The following is a 12,814-nucleotide window of genomic DNA, read 5'->3' on the forward strand; positions in this document are numbered from 1 at the left end:
ATATGATTGAAGAGATTATGGAAGTTTTCATGGATGATTTCTCTGTTTATGGAAAAACTTTTGATAGTTGTCTTGAAAACATAGACAAGGTTTTGCAAAGATGTGAAGAAAAGCACTTAGTTCTTAATTGGGAAAAATGTCATTTTATGGTTAGAGAAGGAATAGTGCTGGGACACCTAGTGTCTGAAAGAGGTATTGAGGTAGACAAAGCTAAAATTGAAGTAATTGAACAACTACCTCCACCTGTGAATATAAAAGGAATTCGAAGCTTTCTTGGCCATGCTGGTTTTTATCGTAGATTCATAAAAGATTTTTCATTTATTGCTAGACCACTTAATCTTTTGCTAGCCAAGGATGCTCCTTTCGAATTTGATGATGCATGTCTAACATCTTTCAATTTATTGAAGAAAGCACTCATCACTGCACCAATCATTCAACCCCCTGATTGGTCATTGCCTTTTGAAATTATGTGTGATGCTAGTGATTATGCTATGGGGGACACTATTGGGACAAACTAAAAATAAGAAGCATCATGCAATTGCTTATGCCAGTAAAACTTTGACAGGAGCTCAACTTAATTATGCAACCAATGAAAAAGAGCTTCTGGCTGTTGTCTTTGCCATTGATAAATTTAGATCTTATTTAGTTGGAGCTAAAATAATTGTTTACACTGATTATGCTGCACTAAAATATTTGCTCAGGAAAAAGATGCTAAACCTCGCCTCATTAGATGGATCTTATTACTCCAAGAATTTGACATAGAAATAAAAGATAAAACGGGAGTAGAAAATTCTGTTGCTGATCACTTGTCTAGAATGTATTTTAAGAGTCCACAGGAAAACCCCATCAATGATTCACTCCGGGACGACATGCTCTACGGGATTAACAGGTTTGACCCCTGGTATGCAGATATTGTTAATTTTATGGTTTCAGGTTATGTACCACCAGGAGCAAACAAGAAGAAGCTTATTCAAGAAAGTCGTTCACATATATGGGATGAGCCATACCTCTTCCGAGTATGCTCTGATGGCTTACTAAGGAGATGTGTGACCACTGAGGAAGGATGGAAGATCATCGACAGATGTCATTCATCACCATATGGAGGTCACTATGGAGCATTCCGTACACATTCAAAGATCTGGCAGTGTGGATTCTACTGGCCTACAATGTATGAAGACACGAAGCAATATATCAGAAGATGTGGGCCATGTCAAAGGCACGGAAACATAAATACAAGGGATGCAATGCCACTAACCAACAACCTTCAGATTGAGCTCTTTGATGTTTGGGGAATAGACTACATGGGTCCATTTCCTCCATCAAAGAAGTGTGAGTACATCTTGGTGGCAGTTGACTATGTCTCCAAGTGGGTAGAGGCATTACCTTGCAAGCATGCCGACAACATCAGTTCAAAGAGGATGTTTGAAGAAATTATATTTCCAAGATTTGGAGTCCCCAGAGTAGTGATAAGTGATGGAGGAGCACACTTCATCGACAAATGCTTCAAGCAATATCTAGCAAAACATGGAATCCGTCACAACATCGCTACCCCTTATCATCCTCAGACAAGTGGCCAAGCAGAGACTTCCAACAAACAAATCAAGAATATTCTTCAGAAGATAGTAAATGAAATGGGAACAGCGTGGAGAGACAAGTTACCCGATGCACTCTGGGCAAACCGGACAACATACAAGACCCCAATCGGAATGTCTCCATACCAATTGGTGTACGGGAAGACTTGCCATCTACCTGTTGAACTAGAGTTCAAAGCACACTGAGCCATAAAGAGATGGAACATGGACCTAGATGTTGCTGGAGATTATAGAAGAATGCAACTATCAGAATTGGAAGAATGGCGAGAGAAAGCATATCACAATTCAAAGATCTACAAAGAAAGAGTCAAAAGGTGGCATGACAAGAGAATCAAGAAGAAGGAGTTCACACCCGGAGATAAGGTATTACTTTTTAATTCTGGGGTAAAGCTTTTCGGGCATGGAAAACTCTGGAGCAAATGGGAAGGACCATTCAAGGTAATTAATTCATCATCCCACGGAGCTATCACACCTCAAAATGACGAAGGTATGTTATTCAAAGTTGGCTCGTAAAACTCCTCATTCACCTTGTTGTTGACTTACCTTCTGACTGTACCATTGTCTAGCTTCTCCCCTTAAAGAAAAAGGAAAAAGCTTCCAACGTAAAGTTTTATCAGAAATGCCTTCAATGCGAAGACAATCACATGTTTGCTCAAAATCTCTAATATGAAGGTAAGGGTTTTTGTCTTCCTTTCCCGAAAAAGATAGGTTTTGAATCATGGCAATCAACCTAGAACTTAACTTATACTGGGATGTTTGGATAGGCTGTGATGACTCCCATGGTAAAAGGTCAGTTACTGAAGGGATTGCAGACTCATGGATCGATTAGAATTTTGGTTTTACATAAGGTAAGAGTAAAGAAAATAAAGAATATAAAAGATAAGAAAAGATAAAAGTATAGATACAAGCTAGTAGTAAGACTCAAGGTTATCTCAGCAAGCGTCTTTGTCCCCGGCAACGGCGCCAGAAATGCTTGTTGATATTTGGGAATGCAAGAAGGAATTGAACCACAAGTGCACGGATATCGGTGAGCATTTCACCCGGGAAATTATCCAGAGTATCGTATTTATTTTTTTTACCACTAGGAGAAAGAGTGCATCTGACTAACCGGTCTATTACTACTAACCCTTTAGGCACAAAGAATGTCTTTCGATGTGAGTGATAAATAGAGAAGACTGCAACCGTAGTCTCCTTCTAACCTTGGTAAGGATGATCGACTGCTCTATTGGGGAGGCTAACGGAATCTAGACACCACAAAGGATGTTCAACCCGCACCTATAAACCCTATCCTTCCTGCTAACGAGATATGGTCTGCAAAGGTAACTCGGAATTGTCACGTTCCTCACTACTACCACGGTCCAGCTAGTCAGGGAATATCTATGAGTACCCCAGCCTAAACACCACGTTTACGCCAGCAATGGTTACTGTAAACTCTACGCGAAGAGATTAAAGTAAACTCATAAACCAGAAGAACAATAAAACAAGAACTTACTAGAATTTAGAAGTCGAAATACTGAAGAATCCTAGGAGCAAGCTTCGGGTTAGGAGAACTTGATCCCGCAGGTACAAGCTTGGAGTAGACACCGACAGGCCGGGCTTTCTCCAATCTACACCTCCACTCTATCTCTCTCAATCTAGTAGAAACTAGAAGATCTATTTCTACTTTACATTGGTTGCTAAGCCTAAAAACAAATATTAATTAGAGAAGAGGTTTTCCTTCGAGGGCACCCCTCAATCTCTATGATAATTTCTTCATGTCTTCTCCAGGGGCCAAGGGGTCTCCTTATATAGTCCTCCTCCTCTATGCATTTTTGGGTCGGTAGGCGAGGTGGTACTATGTTTTCCTTGATCCAATAGGTCGGTGGAACATCTCGTGTGAAGAGAGTCCTGAATGCAATCCACCAGGGGGCGGGCGCCCAGGTCACCTGGGCGGGCGCCCTGGGCCTAGCCCCTTTCGGCCTCTGTTTTCTTCCTGTGGCTTCTGGAGTCTTCTAGATGGTAGAAAATCATGCGTTGCATTGATATCTCTATGTAATCCCGACATGTGGGCCTTTCTTCCTTATTTCCTGATAACCCCCTACAGAAATAGATGAACAACAAAACTAGTGGAATTCTGTCAGATCAAACCCTAATTCTAGGTGTTGGTTGCATATTGGTCCTTTCTCTTGTTTATTTGATAATTAAAATTGATACTTAAGAACCGTCAACACCGTGTGGGTGTAATACCTAAGAACTCATAGTAAAAGGAAAATATGATGAAGTCATCGAAAAGTAGATGCTGGAATATGAGTAAAAACTTGTGTTTGATTGATTGATAGATGTCATTACATTGCTCTAGGGTCTACATTTGTACCCTGTCCAAAGAGCTACAACCAGACACGACTAGGACTCAAATTCCAAATCAAACGGAACCCATATACAAAACGAACTCTAATAAATAAGGAAAACGTTAAACTGTCCTCCACAGCCGATCGGTGTATTGTGACGAGCCAATCGGCAACCCTTGCATCTTCCTCCACGACCATCGGTAGACCGCTTTCCACCGTCATCGGCAACCATAAGTGCTAGCCATCGGCACGATCCCGTTGCTACTTCTTGGACTTAGTCATATTCAGTCGTTCTCCCATCGGCACCAACCTCCATCAGTAACTTCCCTGTGGACTAATCACCATTGCCCCATCTACCGATCCACATTCGATTAACTCCGGGTGCGTATCCAAAGACACGTGTCTGGAAACGGTGTCAACACATGCCCCCCAATTTCGGAGTATAAAATCATTAATGCTCTGAAATTCTCTTTAGTAATGACGCCTTTCCGCAATTACTTCTCCCATTTTGGTAATCAGCCGCCAAACCTAAACAATCTCAGCCTGATTCTCCTGTAGGTTTCTCGAATTTCTCAACCTCTCAAACCGATCCTCCCCACTATGCGCTCATCGGCAATATTACCGTTAGAGAAAACTGCGGATGGACCGACCAGACGATCTTGCACAGTAAAATATCTTCAAAATCATGACGGCCCTGTCAAATCACCTACGCAATCCCTTGATTATCGTGCGAACAGTTACCATATCCACCTGAACACCCTCGGATTTCACGGATGCGGCAAAGAGATAAGTCAGATTTGCCCCCACCCGTTTTGTCCTATAAATACTTCCTTCTCCGGTACTCTTTCTAAGGTAGAGACTCTCAGTATCGGTGGTTGGTCTGGGTACATTCAAAAGTACGGAAAAACCGGATCTGTCGGGGAAAGAGAATAGGCCATTTTCTTGAACATGTGGTTGGATAAGTTTGTATTCTGTGGCCGATCGGCACGACCAACCTCCATCTATCTATCGGCAGCAGAGAGACTGGCCAATGGTGGCCGATTTCCTCTTGGCCGATACCTGCTCGGCTCTGTTTATCACCTTCTCCACTACGTAGCTAAGAAACTCCTGCTAGGCCAACCCATCGGCAACTTAAGGGGACCCTGGTGATTCATCAACATGTGGCTTAGTGTCCACATGCATAACTGCCTTGAGTTCAATCTCTTTGCACAGCGCTTCCCCAGAGATATAGCCGAAGATCATGAGCTGGACGAGGAAGAATCGGCAACTCGCTCCCCTCTGAACTATGGTGAAGCTGCCATAGTCCTACGTGGTACCGGTGGTAATGAACATCAGGTTAGCCGATTCTTTCAGACACTTTATGAGGGTTTGGCCAAAGAACAGCGGGCATGGATGCCTTATGAAGATCCAGACACCAGATTTCCCCTGACTTTTCATCCCTTTGATAATGCTCTCAACAAGGACCATGATCTGATGATGGCAATTATCACTCCGAGAGCTATACCAGTGAACTTCTTTGGTAGTGGGAAAACTTCCAATCTCACCTACAAGTTCTACAATCCATCGGCATTGGCTCGTCAACAGCTGCTGATTGCGCTCTGCTATGCCGATGTGGTGAAACCAAGGGAGATCATCACCAGTGGTCTTGAGTGGATCAGAATAGCTCAACTCCCACCAAATGCCGATACGTCAGATATCGACTTATCAGCCTGGATCCCAGCTCTCTTCATTACCTGTAACATCTCCGATGTTACGGTTACTAAAAACGGATCATGTCATCATAAGCATTGCAAAGCATAGTTGTTAAAGCACATTTGTATGCATCAACTTAAAACAAGTTTATTTTTATTGCTTGAGCTTAGGGAGGTAGAGTGTGTTTATGTGGAATGTTGATGCTTGTGTGGTTGCTAAACCCTAGGGTGGAAATTTTTCCGAAAAGCTAAGGGGGAAAAAAACCCTGATTTCTGGATCCTAGATTTGCCCCCTTTTGCATAAGTCAAAAACTAAGCAAAAATTGAGGTTGAGTTCAAAAGCAAAGTTGTAGCTCTTGGTAAGATGTACAACTTTGGTGTTTTGAGTTTTTGAAGTTTCAATACAAAATTCAAAGTAATTTTGAAAATACAGATTTCCGAAAAGTGTCCCCTTTTCCAAATCAAACCTCCCAATTCAAAATCCATTTGGAATTGTGAAAAGTGGTCAACATGAAAGTTGTAGCGCACAAAAAGTTGAGCAACTTTCATGTTGGGAGTTTTTCAAGTTGTTTAGGAAAAACAAAAGTAATTTTGGAAATTCCAATTTGCCCCCAATTCAAAAATTTGAATTTCCTTTGAATTGAGTTTGATTTTCAAACTGTTTGGCAAAATTAACCTTTTTCCATTGAGAATCAACTTGGGACACCTAAATATGTTTTGTAGCTTATAAAATTGTGCACAACTTTGGTTTTGGTTGAATTTTGTGCTCAGTTCAGTTTTTGGGCGATTTTTGCAAAACTCCAAATTGGGTGGATAGGCGCTGCTACAGTGTTTGGCAGGGGGGGGTGCTCTGCCGCCGGGCAGAGCCGCCTCCGCGCGCGACGCCACGCAGCTGGCCACGCAGCTGCTTGCTGCTGTGCTTCACGCGGTCGGCCTCATCCACACCCACTGTTCCGCCGCGAGGATAAAGCCTCGGACGGCCGGAGTTTTCTTTTCCTTTCTTTGAACCTCGTCGCCGACAGCCACCACTCGCCGCCGAAATTCACCTCGCTTGTGCCCCTTCCAATCCACCCAGGCACTCCACTAGCTTCGCCAAGTCCTTAGCCATCGATTGCGCCCCCAAGCGCAAGCACTAACCCGCCAGAACCCTTTCCCGAGCTGCTCTTCTCCAGCTCCGGCCAAAGCGCCGCCGCAAGCATCCCACCGTGGCCAGCATCGCTCAAAGCCTCTCCGCTGCTGTTTGTTGCTCGGTTGAAGTCGTGGTGAGCCTCTGTCGCTCTTGCGCTACTCTCTTCGCGCTCTACTCAAGCGTAGTGGCCGGTGTTTGCCCGGCCGAGGCGGCCGTCCGCCGTGTTCGTGGTCGCGGGGGTTAGGGGAGGAGAAAGGGGGTGAGAAGAGTATCCAGAGGTGCGCCTTGGAATGGAGAACGTGACCAGCGGGTCACGAGAAGCAGAGGAGGCGCGGATGGCTCGGTCGCGCCATCGATTCGGCCGGCCGGAGGTTGAAGACGGAGCTGACAGCGAGGGCCCGCTGTCAGCGACGTCCTGAGGGGAGGCGAGGGCGCGAGCGCGCGCAGCGCGGGTGCGGGCCGAGCGCGCGTGGGCCGGCCTGCGGCCCAGTTTCCAGGCCGCCCGCTGCGCTGTTCTTTTCTTTTTCCTTTTTGATTAAAATTGCTTGATGTTTGAATTTATGTTATAAATTGTGTAGTGATCCAAAAATGATGAAAATTTTTGTATAAATTCCCTGAAATAGTTAGAACCCAAGAAAAATATTAGGCTCTATTTTCTGATAGTTTGCCAGGATATGAAAATTGGCTCTTTTAATTAGCAAATAAAACTTTGATGAATTTTAATAATTTATTAGTATGTCCAAAAATCACCAAAAATTGTGAGATGCCTCTGAATATTATTTCCAGGCTTCACACAAAATTTGGTGGCATTTGGATAATGTTGGAATAAAATATTAGTAAACCCTTATTTAGTACTTAAATAATAATTCCAAAATAATTAGATAGTGATTAGTGAAATCCTCATAATTAGGGTTGAGTGATTTTGGGATTGTGTGATGACCTGAGGTCATTAACCCTAATGACCTTTGACATTTTATTATTGTTTAGCCTTAATGCTTAATTACTGTCATTAGCAATGGATTAAGAATTAATTAAGGTAATAGAATTAATAATTAGTTAATTCAGGTTAATTATGAATTAAAGGAGATTTTACTTTACAGATGCAACCTTTTGGGTAAAAACATTAAGATGCTAAACAACTTTATTTAGTGATAATTCTGTATTGCATTAGGAAAACAAATTGTACTTGATTCGGTCCTTTCTGCACATTTGTCATACGCATATCATGAGCATTCATCATTTTGCGTATAGTGTCCGTGACCGAAGGAGTACCCGTTGAACCGAACCCCGAGGTCGGTGCTCCGTTCGAGGAAGTCGGATCCGAGACTTGGGAAGTCTCCGAGGGTCCCTCTCTGCCCTGCAACCAAGGCAAGCCCCGGATGCATTAACCCCTCCTTGAATGTTTTGAATCTTTTATCACTTGTAAATTGAAAATGCTGCATTATGTAGTTAAGAATTGGGTTAACCTACTTGCTGCATTTACTACCTTGATATCTGTTATCCTGTCCTTGACACCTGTTTATTTTAAAACTGCGTAGCGATGCTTAGCCCTGCTACTAGATAGGTTTTTAAACAAGAAAGTTTGAAGGGTTGTTGTGGGATACACTTATGATCAATGATGTTTTAATTTGAGACCGGTCGGTGGACTTGCTCTAAGAATGGAGTCTTAAAGTAGTGTCTCCGACTGTGTCGATTAAGGACCGTTCCTTTGATGGCCTGCTGGGTTGAGAATTTATAGTACTAATCGCCTGCCCTCGGTAAGCCCAGTCTTGTGATCCCTCGACGCGAACAGCTACTCGCGCACTGGGAGTGGAAAGATGGCGAGAGTAACGTGTGCCCACCTTACGGATCTGAGATGACCGGAAAACATCTAGATCGGCTGTAGGATGGTGGGGTACTGTACTCTCGGGTGCCGCGAACCTGGTCAGATTTGGGGAGAGCTTGATTTGGGTTGACATATGCAAGATTTAGTTCTACATATGTCGGGTGGTTAGGAACTCCAGCTGGATTGCTAAGCGATTCGAATCGTCGTTGCTCCCCGATTGGGATACTCAATTCCTTCGACCCTCATCGTAGTTAAATATGCAACTAAGTGATAAAATGAGAAAAGGGGAAAATGTCTCATGAGGTTCGGATCCCAATTCCCGGACTCATAGCGACATGAAGCTATGGCCATCGATAAATAATACTTTATGATAGGACTAGGAACTCACGGATTCGTCTGTGGGGTACAACTAGTTAAACTATCCTCGAACTCCTCGGCCTCTGCGAGGGAGGAATTCGGGGGTAAAACTTGAAAATAAGGATGCACTACTAGTAAGCTTTTTACGCAAAACACTTTGGCTCCTTGCTCAGCCACCCCTTGTCTACCCTAAGCCTGCATCCCTAAGTTCTCCTCTTTTCCCATCGGGTAAGTCTTGTTGAGTACTTCCGTACTTAGGGTTTCAATACCCCTATTGCAGGTGAGGCACAGGAGCCGACTTGCTTCGGACCCTGTTGTGTGACCGTCGTCGAGGTTGACGACGAAGAAGAGTGAGCGTGACCCATGGGCAGGGTCTGTAAATTTGTACTCTCTGTACTAAAGTTTAAATTGCTCCGCTGGACCAGGCTTGTAATAACACTCTACTATTTGGAAGAACTCCTTTTGTAAATTAAGTTATGTAATACTTCCGCTGTTTTACTCTGAAATATTATTTTAGTCTTGTGTCGTTTGAGTTACTGCTTTATCTTCGCAACGAATGATCCTGGTGTTAAGGTGGCCACTTGCTATCCTGTACGGGCGAGAAGAAGCAGTTCTCGTTGTTTGACCATTGCTAGTGGTCATAACGAGCCAGCTTGGTACGCCACAGGTAGCAGTGGAATGAGCGTCCCGCGACGCTCATCGGACTTCTAAGTTGGGAGGACTCCCGGCATCACCGTCAGAGGTCCTTAGGACAATGGCAGGTGCCGGTGGGCCCAAACACTTAGGGGGTTCTGCCACAGCTGGTATCAGAGCATTCGTTGCTAAGATGACTGCTGTAACTATTGAAAAACTTCAAAATTCGTTTGGATCTAATACTATGAACCTGCCTATTTTGAGTCCAAGTGCTTAGTTCTAACCTACCCCTGTCTATAGGCTTTCTTAGAATTTTTGGAAGTGGTATGGAGGAGCAACATAAAGTATTGCCCTATGTTGTAAAAGTTTAAAGTAATATCGTTACGAATTGTTAGTAGGAATCGTAAGTTCGTGCATGCATCATAATGTATTAACTGGTTAAGTTCCTTCCTCCTTGTTTGGGTTGGGTGAATAGAATCAATCCTATTCTTGCTAACCTTTAAGGTCTTTCTAACTAATCTAAACTTACCCTCTACAGGATGGCTCGTCAGAAGCAGACCCCGCGTAAGCGGACCGGTCCAAAAGGAGTTCCCCGATATCAGCTAGCTCCACGCAGTGATCACGCCAGTAGTAGCCGTTCGCCGCCTCAGCAGGAGGTGGACAGGTTGTCCGCCGAGTTGACTGAGGTGATGAGAGAGAGAATGTACAATGTTATGGAGATTGGCAAATTTAAAGCTCAACTGGCCAAAGAAAAACAAGCTACAGAGAACTGTGAGGCTATGTTGTCCCGGATGGTGGAGGAGCGGAATGCAGCCATTGCCCGAGAGGAAGAAGCTAGGAGCACACACAGGCATGAGCTAACTAGGATGAACGCAAAGTTGGGCAAGGCCAGGTATCTTAAGGATTTGTACGTGAAGATGGCGGCCACGGTCACCGCACAACGGGATGTCGCGTGGCAACGAGAGGACCAGCTCCAGCTGGAGAAACTGGAGCTGGCACATCACTTAGATACAGTCAATGACCTGGCTATCCAATATCGTGATATTGCATTTGATCTGTATCATCAACTCCACCCACCTCCCGGCGAAGGGGAAATGGATACGGATGGCGAGTTGGCAGACGATGGGGAACCTGATCCAGGCCTCAGTGATGAAGAGGAGTCCGACCCCGATGAACCCAACCTAGGGGGTAATCAGGATGATGGCAATGACGACCCGGGCTACAGCTCTGGCCACACCGATTAGTTCGGTGAAACCGAGGGCAACGTCGTTGTAGGAGTTTTAGCTTGCCGTAGTGGGGTTCGGGTTTGTAATATAAGTTCTCTTTTGGTTTGGAAAGTTGTACTTGTTTACTCTTGGTGTGTCGAACTAATGTTTAATAAGTGAATGGAAGAATGTAAGATATGTTCTGTGTTATGAATTTCACGAGGTAACAGGTATCTACGATTCTTGTAACAGATGCCGATGCGTACTCGCGGATCTGAGGGAGCTGGGACATCCCAGGGAGGGGATGATATCCCCAACCCTCCACCGGCTCCACCTTCTTTGGCTGACGCCATTGCTGTTCTGCTAAGTGCCACAACTGACAACGCTCGCTTGCTGCGCGAGCTAGCTCAGCGTCAACCACACCCTGCTCCAAACTTCAGGGCACCGCGCAACGGGGACGGAGAGACTCGGTATGTGGACTTTACCGAGACTAGGCCCCCGGTGTTCACTAAGGCCGATGAGCCTTTAGAAGCGGATGACTGGCTCCGAACCATGGAGCATAAGTTCAGTCTGATTCAGTGTTCAGAAACTCAGAAGCCCCTGTTTGCAGCCCAGCAGCTTCGGGGAGCTGCAGGTGCCTGGTGGGAGAACTTCCTAGCTATCCAAGCTCCCGGTCACCAGGTTACCTGGACCGAGTTTAGGGACGCGTTTCGCGCCCACTACATCCCCGAAGGGCTCATGGCCATGAAGGCCGAAGAGTTTCTCGCCTTGCAGCAAGGCGATAAAAGTGTTATGGAGTATGTGGCAAGGTTTAATCATCTCTCTCAATATGCCACGGACCATGTGAACACTGACAGGAAGAAGAAAGCCTGTTTCATGCGTGGTCTAAATACTAAACTTCAGACCATGATGACCACCTGCCAAAATGTTACCTTCTATGAGGCGGTAAATATTGCTATCGCCTCAGAGGAAAAGAATAGGAAACACAAGGAAGCCAAGAAGAAGGCTGCTTCCTCTTCTTTCTCTGGTCGCGGTCAAAAGCGCCAGAGAATCATTTATCATCCACAGGGCCACGGACGCTTCCTAGCGCCGTCACCGTATCGTGGTCCTTTCTTCCCTCCACAGTCCAGACCCGGGCAGCAGGTATATTCTCGACCTACTGCCATCGCTTTTGCACCACGCCAGCCGAACGCCCCGGGTGTTCGCCCCACTGCTTCACCCAGCCACAATTGCCCTTGCTTCAATTGTGGTAAGCCTGGGCATTTCTCTAAAGAGTGCCCTTTTCACCGTCAAACCAACCCTACCTTTCAAAGGCCACCTATGGGCCAACCCCAGCCGAGTCAGTTCAGGACTGGGACTCAGAAAGGGCAACAAGTGCAGAAAGGTAGACCGGTAAAGAAGACAGGGCAAGTCTTCCATACTGAAGTGGAGACGATTCCAGAGGGTGAACCAGTGATGATGGGTACGTTTCCTGTTGCGAAGCATCCTGCTTTAATGCTCTTTGATTCTGGTGCACCCCATACATTCATTAATCGCACCTTTGTGTTAAAGCATGGTATACCCATTGGGGAAACACAAGATCATTTTTATATACAGTCGCCAGGAGGACGGCTGATGTCCAAAGAAATGGTTCACCAAGTACCCATCGAATTTGGTGGGCATAATTTTCCTACTAGCATGATTGTCCTTAAGGACCAAGAGATTGATGTCATCTTGGGCATGAACTGGATGGCACAACGAGGGGTTGTGCTGGATACTCTGCATCGAACCATTAAAATTCCATTGCCCAATGAGAATTCTTATTTGCTAATTCAATTAGTTACTCCCAAGCGGACAATTGGGCAAGTTCATGCCGCTAATGTGTCTGAAGTCAAAGATATTCCGGTAGTTCGAGATATTCCGGATGTATTTCCTGAAGACTTACCAGGTCTGCCTCCGGACCGGGATGTACAATTCAGTATAGAATTGAAACCAGGAACAGCCCCAATATCTCGAAGGGCCTACAGAATGGCACCGAAAGAGCTGGCCGAATTAAACCCAATACAAGAGTGTGCA

Source organism: Sorghum bicolor, chromosome 9, assembly GCF_000003195.3.
Source record: "Sorghum bicolor cultivar BTx623 chromosome 9, Sorghum_bicolor_NCBIv3, whole genome shotgun sequence".
Lineage (NCBI taxonomy): Eukaryota > Viridiplantae > Streptophyta > Magnoliopsida > Poales > Poaceae > Sorghum > Sorghum bicolor.